Source organism: Canis lupus, chromosome 16, assembly GCF_003254725.2.
Source record: "Canis lupus dingo isolate Sandy chromosome 16, ASM325472v2, whole genome shotgun sequence".
NCBI classification, from domain to species: Eukaryota; Metazoa; Chordata; class Mammalia; order Carnivora; family Canidae; genus Canis; species Canis lupus.
Window position 1 is genome coordinate 35,407,377 of NC_064258.1, and position 10,863 is coordinate 35,418,239.

Consider the following 10,863-nt stretch of genomic DNA (forward strand, 5'->3'; position numbering starts at 1 on the left):
CTTGAGACTCCTGGGAACACTGTGATCCTCTTCCCGGCCCACCCTCACTACGACCTGCACCCCTGAGGTGTCCTCAAATACACTCAAAGGAGACGTATTTTGGAAGAGAGGACGTCACAGAGCCCAGGGCCCCATTCTGCATTTGGCATGGCCCCAAGGACGCTTTGCAGGAGTCAGAAATGTGATTTCCAGTTGACTCCATGGAATGCTTATTTCAGGAGGGTTGTCATTCTTATCTGTTTACTGCATCTCTCTTTGTAGGAGGCTCTGCTTTTCTAGAATTTTTATACTTTCCCTAGCATTTTGTGTTTTGGTAATTGACTTACAAGAATAGTTCTGTAACATAAATCAACAATGAAAAGCAAATTACCCCTGCCCGCATCCTTCCATTCCTTTTTCATCTCAAGCAGTATTTTCAGTATGACTAACCCAGTCTGACGTAATTTGTCCATCGATCTCTACGATGTACATTAGAAAATGCGTTCTGCAGGCCCCAGCATGCAGCCCTCTGTGTGTGCCACATTGCTTTAGAAAACCTATTAGCGGAACAGAAATATCTAGCGCCCAGCCCAGCCTTTTTGCTGAGAATATTAGAACTGGTGATAATTACTTTATTAATCATAAGGGGTAACAGCAGTGCTTATGTCACGGCAGTCGTAAAATAAGTGCTTTTATGGCAAATGTAGTTAAAAAGAAATGACTGATTGGATTTATGGTACTCAGCAGTTGAAAAAAAAAGGGAATCATGCGTTTTCTTTCTTTAGTTAAATGTTCGTTAAATGTGTACCACTAAGAGCTATTTGTAATAATTCCCTAGTCGGTCCATGTCCTAGGAGAATTTATTTTAAAGTACAAATTAAAGCTTAAATTAGCCTTTATTTAAAAAATAGATATATATAGTGCATCAACATTGGATCTCCTGAGAGAAAGGGAAGAGAGAGATGTAGTCACACTGAAGGGAAGGATCTGTAGCAGCAACTTGGAAGCGATGTTTGGCTTTGGGGTTCAGGCACAGCCTGTTGGCACTTGCCACTTGAGTTCTGGAGGCTGTGGTTCAGACTGAAGACCCAACTGAGCTATGCTCCAAAGGCAGGGAAACCACAATGACCAAGGACATCATTGAGGGCGATGTTTACATCTCCGTTGTTAAAGCGAATCCTTGACTTATAAAAGTTGAGAGTTTGTTTCCTTAAAGTCCCTCTTGTGTACAAGTAAATAAAAATAACCTTGAGTTTCCTGTTTGACTTTCACATACCTAGCAATAAAACAATAACAACAAGAGCAAAGCAATAGGATCAGTCAACGTTGCCCTTTTTATTATTGACTAAAGCTGTGTGTGTGTGTGTGAGTGTGTGTGTGTGTGTATTAGTTTGGAAGGAAGAAAACATTTGTTGAGTGCTGACTGCATTTCGCACGCTTCACATAGACTCTCTCACTTAATACTCAAAACAGCCCTGTGCTTTAGATAGCGTCATCCTGAATTTACATGCCAAAACCTAGCCCCAGTGTTCTTGCTCTAAAAGTAGTTCAGTGAGTGGCAGTTCTGGAATTCTGACTCAGAGCTGCCAGATTGCCTTACACCAGGATGTTTGCAACTAAAACAAGACAAAATTATTGAATGCTGAGTGCTGGACAATTTCACGAGTAGAATGGTGAGGGATGTGTTATTATCTCCATTTTACAGGTGGACGCTCGAAGAAGCCAAGTTGCCCAAGATCACACGGCTCAAGTGAGTAAATTCAAACCTAAGTCTGTTTGCTGGAATCACGGGCCATTTATACACATTCCAAGTAACTTATTCTACCCAATAACTACTGGTTCTAGGAACTTTCTCTTTATGTTACATCCCTCTTGGCTAAAAGGGAAGTTCATTTGCTTTTGCTTTGCCTTTTGTGATCAGTAGAAAAAACTCACCACCGTCCTTTGGGTAACCCCATTCACAAAGCACCAAGTCTTCAAATTGTTCTTTAGCAGTTTAAGGGATTCCAACTCACAATGTTTTCTCTCTGTGGAGATAGTGTTACTCCTTCCTCGTCCCGCCCGAATTAACACAGAGAAACCAGGCAAAAGAAACTGCTTCATTAAACAGAACCTGTCACCTTTTGTGTCACAGCTGGGCTAGTTTTGTTTCAAACAGACAGAATTGGAATAGAGGATGCAGCTGAGGTGAAGACTTGGCATTGAGAGGATCCTAACAGATGCTGGCTCTTTCTTCTTCTTGGCAGCCCCACTGGCCCAGAGCAGGAGACCTGAGAGTTCCTACAGGAGGCAGTGGTGGAAGTTCTGATGAGCAGATGGCCTTTGGAAGATTTGGTAACCAACCTTAGGGAGGGGGGTTCTGGACGAAGACTCCAGGTATGGAGTGAGGCAAAATGGTCAAGATAGGAACTTAGCAATCACAGTGGGGTACAGTGTAGGTCAGAAAGAACAAGACCCAAAGTGCACATTCAAGCAAGGATTCGTATCTTACACTACTGAGCCTTTGGGCCCTTAAATTCCTTTACGGACTCGATAGGTCCTGTGGCTTGGGATAAATCTGAGGGCCAGCTATATAATTTTACTGTATAAAATGAAAATGCAAGGTCCTTGTTAAAAAAAAAGACTAGAAAAGAGTTCTGTTAAAAGTGCTAAAATGTAAGACTCTCGTCTTTCTATTACTTTGTTTTTTTATTTGCTATTTAATATCATACTCCCCTGGGCATGGGATGCTTGCAATGTCAGTATAAATCCTCCCAAGTGGCAGGAACCCTGTTACGTAGCAGTGTGGCCTACCAACTTCCAGGCTCCCTTCCTGCCAGCTACCACAATCACAGTGTCATGGAAGCCAATCTCCTCTTCCCCCAGGCCCAAAGCCCCAACTCACTGAGGACAGGTGTTCCCAAAGGGATTGCGACTTCCATACTGGGAAGTGTTTGGTCGTGGGTTGGTGGTAGGTGAGAGGCTTACACCTGCCAGATTGTACATGGCCAGGATGGAGGACAGTTGCCACCATGCTCTGCCCTGAGACACAACCCTGAGCTCCTAGGGTGCCTGGGCCTCCTTTGGCAGTAAGGAGTGGTGGCGGAATGAGGGCTTTCCATCCCTGTCTCCCAGCCTAACTGACCTGGTTGCCACCCCGGGCAGAGGGCAGCAGGATGGGGAGAGGGAGCAGTAGTAGGTGGGTGCAATCTGGGCACCGGGACCCAGAGGCAGCTAAGAACCCATCCCAGGGAGGCAGGGAGATGGTGGAAGGTGGGACCAGTGTGTGAGCCAAGGCTCTAAGTTCCCTGGGCATATTCCACTTTCCCATGCATTTCAATTGCAAAACAGAAATTAAAGATATGATGAAGGATTTTGAGACAGTGACCTTGGAGCCTGGGGCCCTGGACAGTTGCCCTGGCCACATGCCCATGAAGCCAGCCCTGACCTGAGGTGTGGCCTCAGGAGCCCCAGCATAGGTATTAGAAGATGATAGGGCAGGAACACCAGATGGATCGTGGCAGTTTGGCATTTTAATTAAACATTTCTATTTATATGTGCCTGTTATATGTGTTCCATGGCCTTTTGCTAATTTGGTGTGTCATCCTTGTCCGGGTTTTCTCTCTGTAGCGTCACGGGGTGTGTCACTATTTAGTTATCTGATTTTGGACAGATACTAATTTCTCTTCCCTTTTAGCTCCCATGTTCTGGATAGTTCTATTAACTCAGAAGTTTTTAAAACCTCATATTGGATATTGCGATAATGGCATAATTTGGGGTAGTTCTACCTGCCTATCAGTCTGTCTGTCCCCCTTCTGTCTGAACAAAGGAGTTCCCAGTGTTGCCAAATCTGTCATTCGCCATCTGTGAAACTGCTTTTTAGGTGGGGTTTCAGGAAAGTGGGTCCCCTGTGCCTAGTTTTTGATTAATAGGAGAGGAGGAAAAATGGCCTGGACCTACCTCCTATCAGGAATTGATCTTTCTTTCCAGCAAGCAGGACACACTCCAAGGGCTCTGGAAGATATCTCAGCACTCCAGGCATCAAAGAACCCAGGCTGGGAGGGGTGGCCAAGAGCGTGTGTTTGCAGGGAACAGCAGAGGAACAGAGCATCTGATGGGCCGGCCCCCCCTGCCCCCCCCCCCCCCCCCCCCGCTGCTGTGTGACCACAGGCCAGTCCTTTTCCCCCTCTGGGCCCCAGTCTTTTCATCTTTAAAATAAAGAGACTGGACTAGATCATCTCCAGGGCTCCTTCTGTCTCAAAAATTTAAGCTTTGGTGACTGCGGATCCACAACCTCCCCCTCCCCAGTGACCTCCAGTTAGATCATTCGGAGTGGGGGATGAGGTGGATCACGGGCTTCCCGAGTCTCTGGAGCTTCATTCCGCAGAGCAGGGGCTCAGAGCACATTTCTCAGCTGGCTGGGAAGAGCAGAAGCACCGAGGCACTCTTCAGGCTCTCTGTGCCCTTCCTCAGCTGTAAGGGCCAGGCGCATGGGAAACCCAGGGGCTGCCAGCACAGCATCTTTGTCCATACTGACAGCTGCCTGCAGCAAGAAATCATATGTTAGGTCGCATCAGTGTACGTGCGTGTGAGTGAGCAATGTAGCTGGTGACTCAGAGCCTGCCAGGGACCCCCCACCCATGAGCAGCCTTCTGAAGAGACTGGCACCGCTGTCCTTGCCCTGCAGGCAACGTTGTTCTGCAGATTGTTGCTGAGTTCATTATTGGAACAATACAAAGGAGCCAGCAGTTAATTATACACTGAAGAAGCTCCTTCACATCAGCCTCTACTCAGCTCTCTTTTTCATGCCCTCTGAAAAGACGTAATCATCCATTATAGTCATCACCAGCTTTGTTACTTTTTGTGCCTCTAATTGGCACTTTTCTTTTAGACAATGAGGTATAGTGGAAAATATGCTCATTGAGTAGGAAGGGCCTGGTGTTCTAGTTCTGGGTCTATTAATACTTCAGTGTGTAGCCCTGAGCAAGTCCCTTTACCTCTTTGGATCTCAGCCATCTGAGCAAGTGAGGGGGTTGGCACAGATCTCGCTAAGTAAGCTCTAGTCCCATTGGATATTCTCTTATTTTCTCCCTCGATGTGTCCAGCAGGATGCTGGTTATCACGGGAGACCTGAAAGAGTAAGCGCATGTTCTTGTCTTGGCCCCAAGAGAGCTCTCAGAGTTGGGGAGGCCAGATGAAAGCATCGTTGTGTGGTACTCCAAGGGAGACAGGGGTTTATAGAGAGGAAAAGTTGGTGTTGGAGCTGGAGCAAGAGTGAGGGGGCCATCCTCCAGAGAGCTGAGGGTCTCATGTTGAAAGCAGGAGGCTGAAAGGAAGGGAGAAGTCAGACTCACACGGATCCTAAATAAACGCAAGGGAATTTGGACTTCATTGAGGGACCGATGTAAACATTTGATTCGGGGTATTACAGCATCAGATAGACTCCCTGGGAGAGGTATCACTTCAGAATGCATTTGACTGTACCGACCACTGTGGTCTAAACATATTGGTGTAGATCTTTCTATTGAATAAGACATCAGGAAGTGGCAGGTGCTGCTGTTGCTTTAGCAGTTAGGTGATGTCTGGGTTATTTCTGTGATTCTCTTGGCTTTTTCCTCATGGTTGCAAGATAGCTGCTGCAGCTCCTGCTCATGATTCCACATAAGACAAAAAAGAGTGAATGTTCGTTGTGTGGTAGCAGCTCGGTTTTTCCCTTTTTATCATAAAAGCTTTCCAGTGAGCCCCCAAGCCCAGCCCCCTTTCTGAAAGAAAAGGAAACTAGACTTTATTTTTGTCTTCAGGGCCATAGTTTGGTCACTTGACTCCCCTAGCTGCTGGTGGGAGGTTTTCTGACTTTGATAGCAGCCATTCCCAACCCCACTCTCCCTTGAAGCCTCTCTCTATACATTCTGCATTTGTTTTGTGGGGGGATTTTTTTGGGTAGTTAACTATGGGCAAATGACACTTCTCATCTTTGTACCTCAAGTATTTGGCACCGTGCTGGGTTCACATGAAACTTCATTCAAAGCCGTGGGTGTGAAATGAGCTAGGATGGTTGCGCCGGTGAACTCTCTGCCTCTATGACTTTTCTCCACAAACCAAATGTCTGATGTGTTGGCCGGAATTTGTTTTATTACTCTGGCCCTATTCCAACACATTTCACAGAAGCCATTAAAAATATATTCCTTGGTGTGTACTCATAAAACTTTATTGTCTTAATCCATTCGTCATCACGCATTTGAAGCTGGAGCCCTGCAGTACAGTCTTAGCTACGGGGCCGCATCTGCCTGCTGTCCATGAACCGTGGGCGACAGATGCAGCGACTGTCCCAGGCTCCATACAGCCTCTGTCAATGGCAGGTGATTGTTTGCAGTGGGTTTTGCTCTTTCCTGAATGACTATAACAAAAGTCATTGTTTGGTCAAGTAACTGACTTTGTTTCATCCATAAATGTGCTTTTATCTCAGCAGAGCTGTCGTTAGTACAGGGCAGGAAGGTCCCTGGATTCTCGCTTCTGGACGAGTTGATTTGTGAACCTTTTCTTTGCCCTGCTGCTTTCCCCCAGTTTTTGTGGTATGAAACAAATCATTTTTACCCACCATGACTGCAGGCTGAACGTTTCCCCATGAACCTAGAATTTTATAATCTAGGGACAAAATGCATTGCTGGTGTAAATCCTCCCCCTTCTTCCCACCTTGGTCTGGAAGAGTGGCTTCTCTTGTGCTGGAGTTATGATGAGGTCTGCGTTCAGCGCTCCAATATTGCAGATGCCTTCTCGAACCCCATAATGGACCATTTACAGCCTTAGATGTTTTGCCTCTTTCTCAATGAATTAAATATTTTCTCCATATGTGAGCTGAATTTTTACTCCTGACTTTCTCCATCAATCCAGTACCGAAATACATGTTTCCTTATGCCTAGAGCCTTATGGAATGTTATTACAGTATGGAAGGATTATTCACACATCCTAATATGCATATTAATCTCACGGTGATATGGAGCTGGTCCCCACAGAGTTGTGCCTCATTAAAGAACATTTGAACCTGATGTGCTTTCTAAATTGATGGCCTAGCTATGGCAACTGCCCCACTGCTGCTGACTGTGTCTATGCTTGTAGTGTCAGCAAACATGGCACAGTGGTGGGGTGCTGAGGGGGAGCATATGAAAAAGGGGAAGGGACCCTTGTGAGATTGGGTTGTTTACAGACAGTCTGGATGCCCTGGACTGGAGGCTGTCACAGGAGTCTCCTATATTGCAGGCTGCTGACTTAGAGACGGTGGATGAGGGAGGGAGAGATGGGGGCAGAAACACACCCACCCCACGCATTCATATAGATCCTCTTTCTCCTCACACTGGATATATTCTTGCCCAACAATGAAGCCATTCTGACACCGCCCCAGCACAGAATTCCAAGTTCCTTTGTGCTCAGAGAACAATGATTTGGGTTAGCTGGGACGAAACCACAGTTGAACCACAGAGGGAATAGTTTCTTGTCTCTTGGTGAATTGAGGAAAACACTTGACAGTTTCATGAATGGGATTCATTGGCCTGATGCATGGCGCTGAGTTGTCAGGCGATGGGGGCAGGGCACACTGGAAGGTCCCCACCCCTGGCGGTCTCCCGATGTGTGTTTCTGTGTCTGCAGTCAGTCCAAAGGGGCTCTGGGTGGGGACCTGATGGCAATCTCACCCCTTTGCTCCCCTGCTCACAGACCACACAGGCAAATACCAAGCCTTGTGGTTGGCCCTCCCTAATGGGACCATCTTAAAATTTTCAAAATGTCCTTGTGCAAAGAGCCCGGAGCCTGCATGCTTTAACACCCCTATGTGGCAGAGTCTGGTTTCCACAGTTAGAGGCAGGTCTTCACATCTGTATAAAATAGTATCCACTAGATGTTGAGGACTATGCATTAAAGTCATTTAAAATAGGTTGTAAAGGCAGATTTTGATAACCTGATTCAGAATTGTGCTTTGTTGTTGTTTTTGAAAGAGGGGGTAGATGGGAGAACCATGCATCGAATATAATTAGTCCTTTGTTGGAAAATTTGGAAATAGATGACTCCGAGTCCAATGGATGCCATCCACTGTGCACTCATCTTATTTCTCTAAGATAATAACATGTCAATCTCCCTTGTCAGCCCCCCACCCACAGCAGTCAAGGTGAATAGCGCTGAATAGGTTCATACTATTCTTTGCATTTCTGTACTGCTCCTAGGGCGGTAAGTGTGTGGGTACCAAGATAACAAGTCTACAGTCTTGGAGGAAAAAGAGGTAAGGAGGACAGAATGAACACTTAGTGCACCTCTGCTGTGGCAGGCTTCACAGGTCTCCTTATATTAAGATGTGGTGAAAGTATCCTCACTTTAGAATCGAAGATGCCACAGCTCAGGGAGATGCAGTGATGTTCCCCAGTGGAGACAGAGCTGGGTCTGCTTGAACACAAACTCCTCACATTACACTTAACCCCATGTTGCCTAAAAAAATAAAGCCTTTAATTCCAATCATTTTTTTTTCAATCACTTTAATTAAGTGATTTAGTTCATTCGTATTTGCCAACTTCCATTATGTCAATCGTTGTGCTTTAGATCATGACGTTTTATTGGGATAGTTTATAAAGGGCATCCTAAAAATACTGAAACAAAATCTAAATACTCAAACGTTTAAAGTTTAATCACAGTCTTTAGCTGCTGAGATCTTTCTGGAACTCTTAGCTCATCCCTTATCTTGGGCCGTGGCTGGGAGATTCTACAGGGGGCAGGAATTGGGGCACCCTAGGCCCTGTTGATTTCAGACCACAAAAACCTGTACCTGTTTCTTCCAAGGCATTGCCTTAAGAACAAATGCTTCCCCAGGTTTACCTAATGGTGGTATGGAGGGTACAGGGAGGGAGGGTGGGAGTGGAACCGGGGCAGAGCTGGAGTTGTATGGATTGGTACTCACCTGCTGCTCCCTCCCCAGGCTCGGGTCCCTCTCTCCAGTCCTTGGGCTAGGCTTGCCTCTCATTCTATCTGGCACATATACCCATTCACTCTGGCTCTCCCTTACCCGCACCACAGCACGTACAGAGATTATATCAGATTAAATGACATCATTGACTAAGCCTCCATCAGCTGATACAATCAGTAATGAATTAGGCATCAGCAGTCTGGTTGATGATAACATTAGGTTGACGTTGAGAACAGACCTTTCTCCTGTACTATTTTAGTCCCCAGGGATCTGTCTGGACTGATCTTTAGAGGGACCAGCCCCAGACTTTAAGCTGTAATGCATCTAGATTTATCCTCCTTCCTTGTGTGTACTCTCGGTGGAGCACCCTTAGAAGCCCAGGCCAGTTAAGAGGATGGCTCTTGGTGTGGCCGAGTTTGACTGTCAGAGGAGTGTAGGGTAAATACCATTAATATGAGCTTGATGCTGCTTGATGGAGCCGAGTGAGTGGTGCCATATGGCCAGGCTGTCATCATTAATCACAGCAGCTGTGTTAGGAATGAAAAGGTGTCTCTGTGTGCAGAGATGTGGGGGAGGGGCATTTGACATACGTCATGGAACTCTCTGGGGAAAAAAAGAAACAGGAATAGAGTCAAAATGTAGGTTAACCCCTTCTTTCTCCCATCTGGCCCTCTGAGAGCAGAACGGGAGTCTCACAGCTGGGCTTTCCCTTTCTTTATGATTGTGTCACTCTACTTTTTCAAAAAAGGGGCTAGTGGACTCTAGCCCCTGTGCTTTTCACATCGACTTTGGTGGGGACACACTTTGGACGCTAGGTTGTCAGGCCTATATCTGGTGGAAGAGCAATGGAAGGTGGGAATGTGACGATGATGGCAGAGGAGAGCCTGCAGCCCATGCCTTGGAGTGGTCAGGGTCTCCGAGGTCTGGGCGACAGGGGCTTGAGGGGGTCTCACCTCTGAGGGGAGGCCAGGTCTCGGAGCAAGTCATCCTGGGGTCTTTTCCACATCCCTCGGAATGCTTGCATGTAGTTGGAATCTGGATAAAATGAGCTGCCTTATACAGGAAAAGTGAAGCTGTCATAAGAAGCCAAGTGTAGCCAGAGAAATGTGTGTGGAGAGAGGAGGTGGGGGTGTCTTGCCTGAGAGCCAGTTCCAGGCCCACCTGCATCGCCTTGGCAACGGTGATGGGATAGAATTTATAGGCTCATTCCTAAGTTAGTACCTTCGGTCCTTTAAATACCTGCTGGCTCCTCTAGCCACCCACCACTTCCAGAATCAGTGCACAGGACTCTGGGAAATGCTCCTACAGTCAGGGAATGCGTGGTGGGGTTTAGGGGCTGGGGTGCAGCTTTCCATTGTTTTGCTTTGGCTCCTAGAATGTCAGTTCATGGGCTGAGATGGAAAAGTAATTCTTTGAAATGTTACTGTTGGAATCCCCTTTATTATCCTAAAGCATGACCATCTGAAGGGCCTTCTAAATGGTTTGGCAATGTATAGGGGCATCAGGGAGTCAGATGTCCAGCGTCCACTCTGCACTGCTTAATGGTGCCACTTTGAGTGAGTCTCCCTGTCACCAGTCTCCTCTAAATGTGGGCACTGGACTATCTGGCCACAGTTGGCCCTCCCAGCTCCAGCATTTTGTGTGCCCTGATTGGGCTTCTCCTTGGCTGATCATGGCCAGTTTAAGAGCACAGCACCTGTCCCACTTCCCATTGCCAAGAACTTGCAGAACCAAGCTAAGCAAGCTGCCTCTGTCAGTGCCAGTGAACAGGAGTCGAGAGCCAGGACGCAAACCAAACTTGGTGCCAAAACCCAGAAAAAAACTAAACCAAGTGCTCAGCTCCCAAATTACAGTTTAAAAAACTGAACTTAGAAACCAAGAACCAAATGTGTATTTTTAAAAATAAAACAAGCCACTTTTTGAACTAGTTAGAACCAGAACCAGTTCTTTATATTTTTGAA

At 46.5% G+C, this 10,863-nt stretch overlaps 1 long non-coding RNA gene across 1 annotated transcript; it reads right to left on the bottom strand.

Annotated features, from left to right (window-relative positions):
* Positions 1-879: 879 nt before the first annotated feature.
* Positions 880-4,084, bottom strand: LOC112640760 (uncharacterized). The gene is made up of 3 exons (XR_003124230.3): positions 3,919-4,084; positions 1,915-2,259; positions 880-1,255 (listed from the first exon to the last, which is right to left on the bottom strand). It is a non-coding gene; the product is annotated as an uncharacterized LOC112640760 (long non-coding RNA).
* Between the last annotated feature and the right edge of the window lie 6,779 nt (positions 4,085-10,863).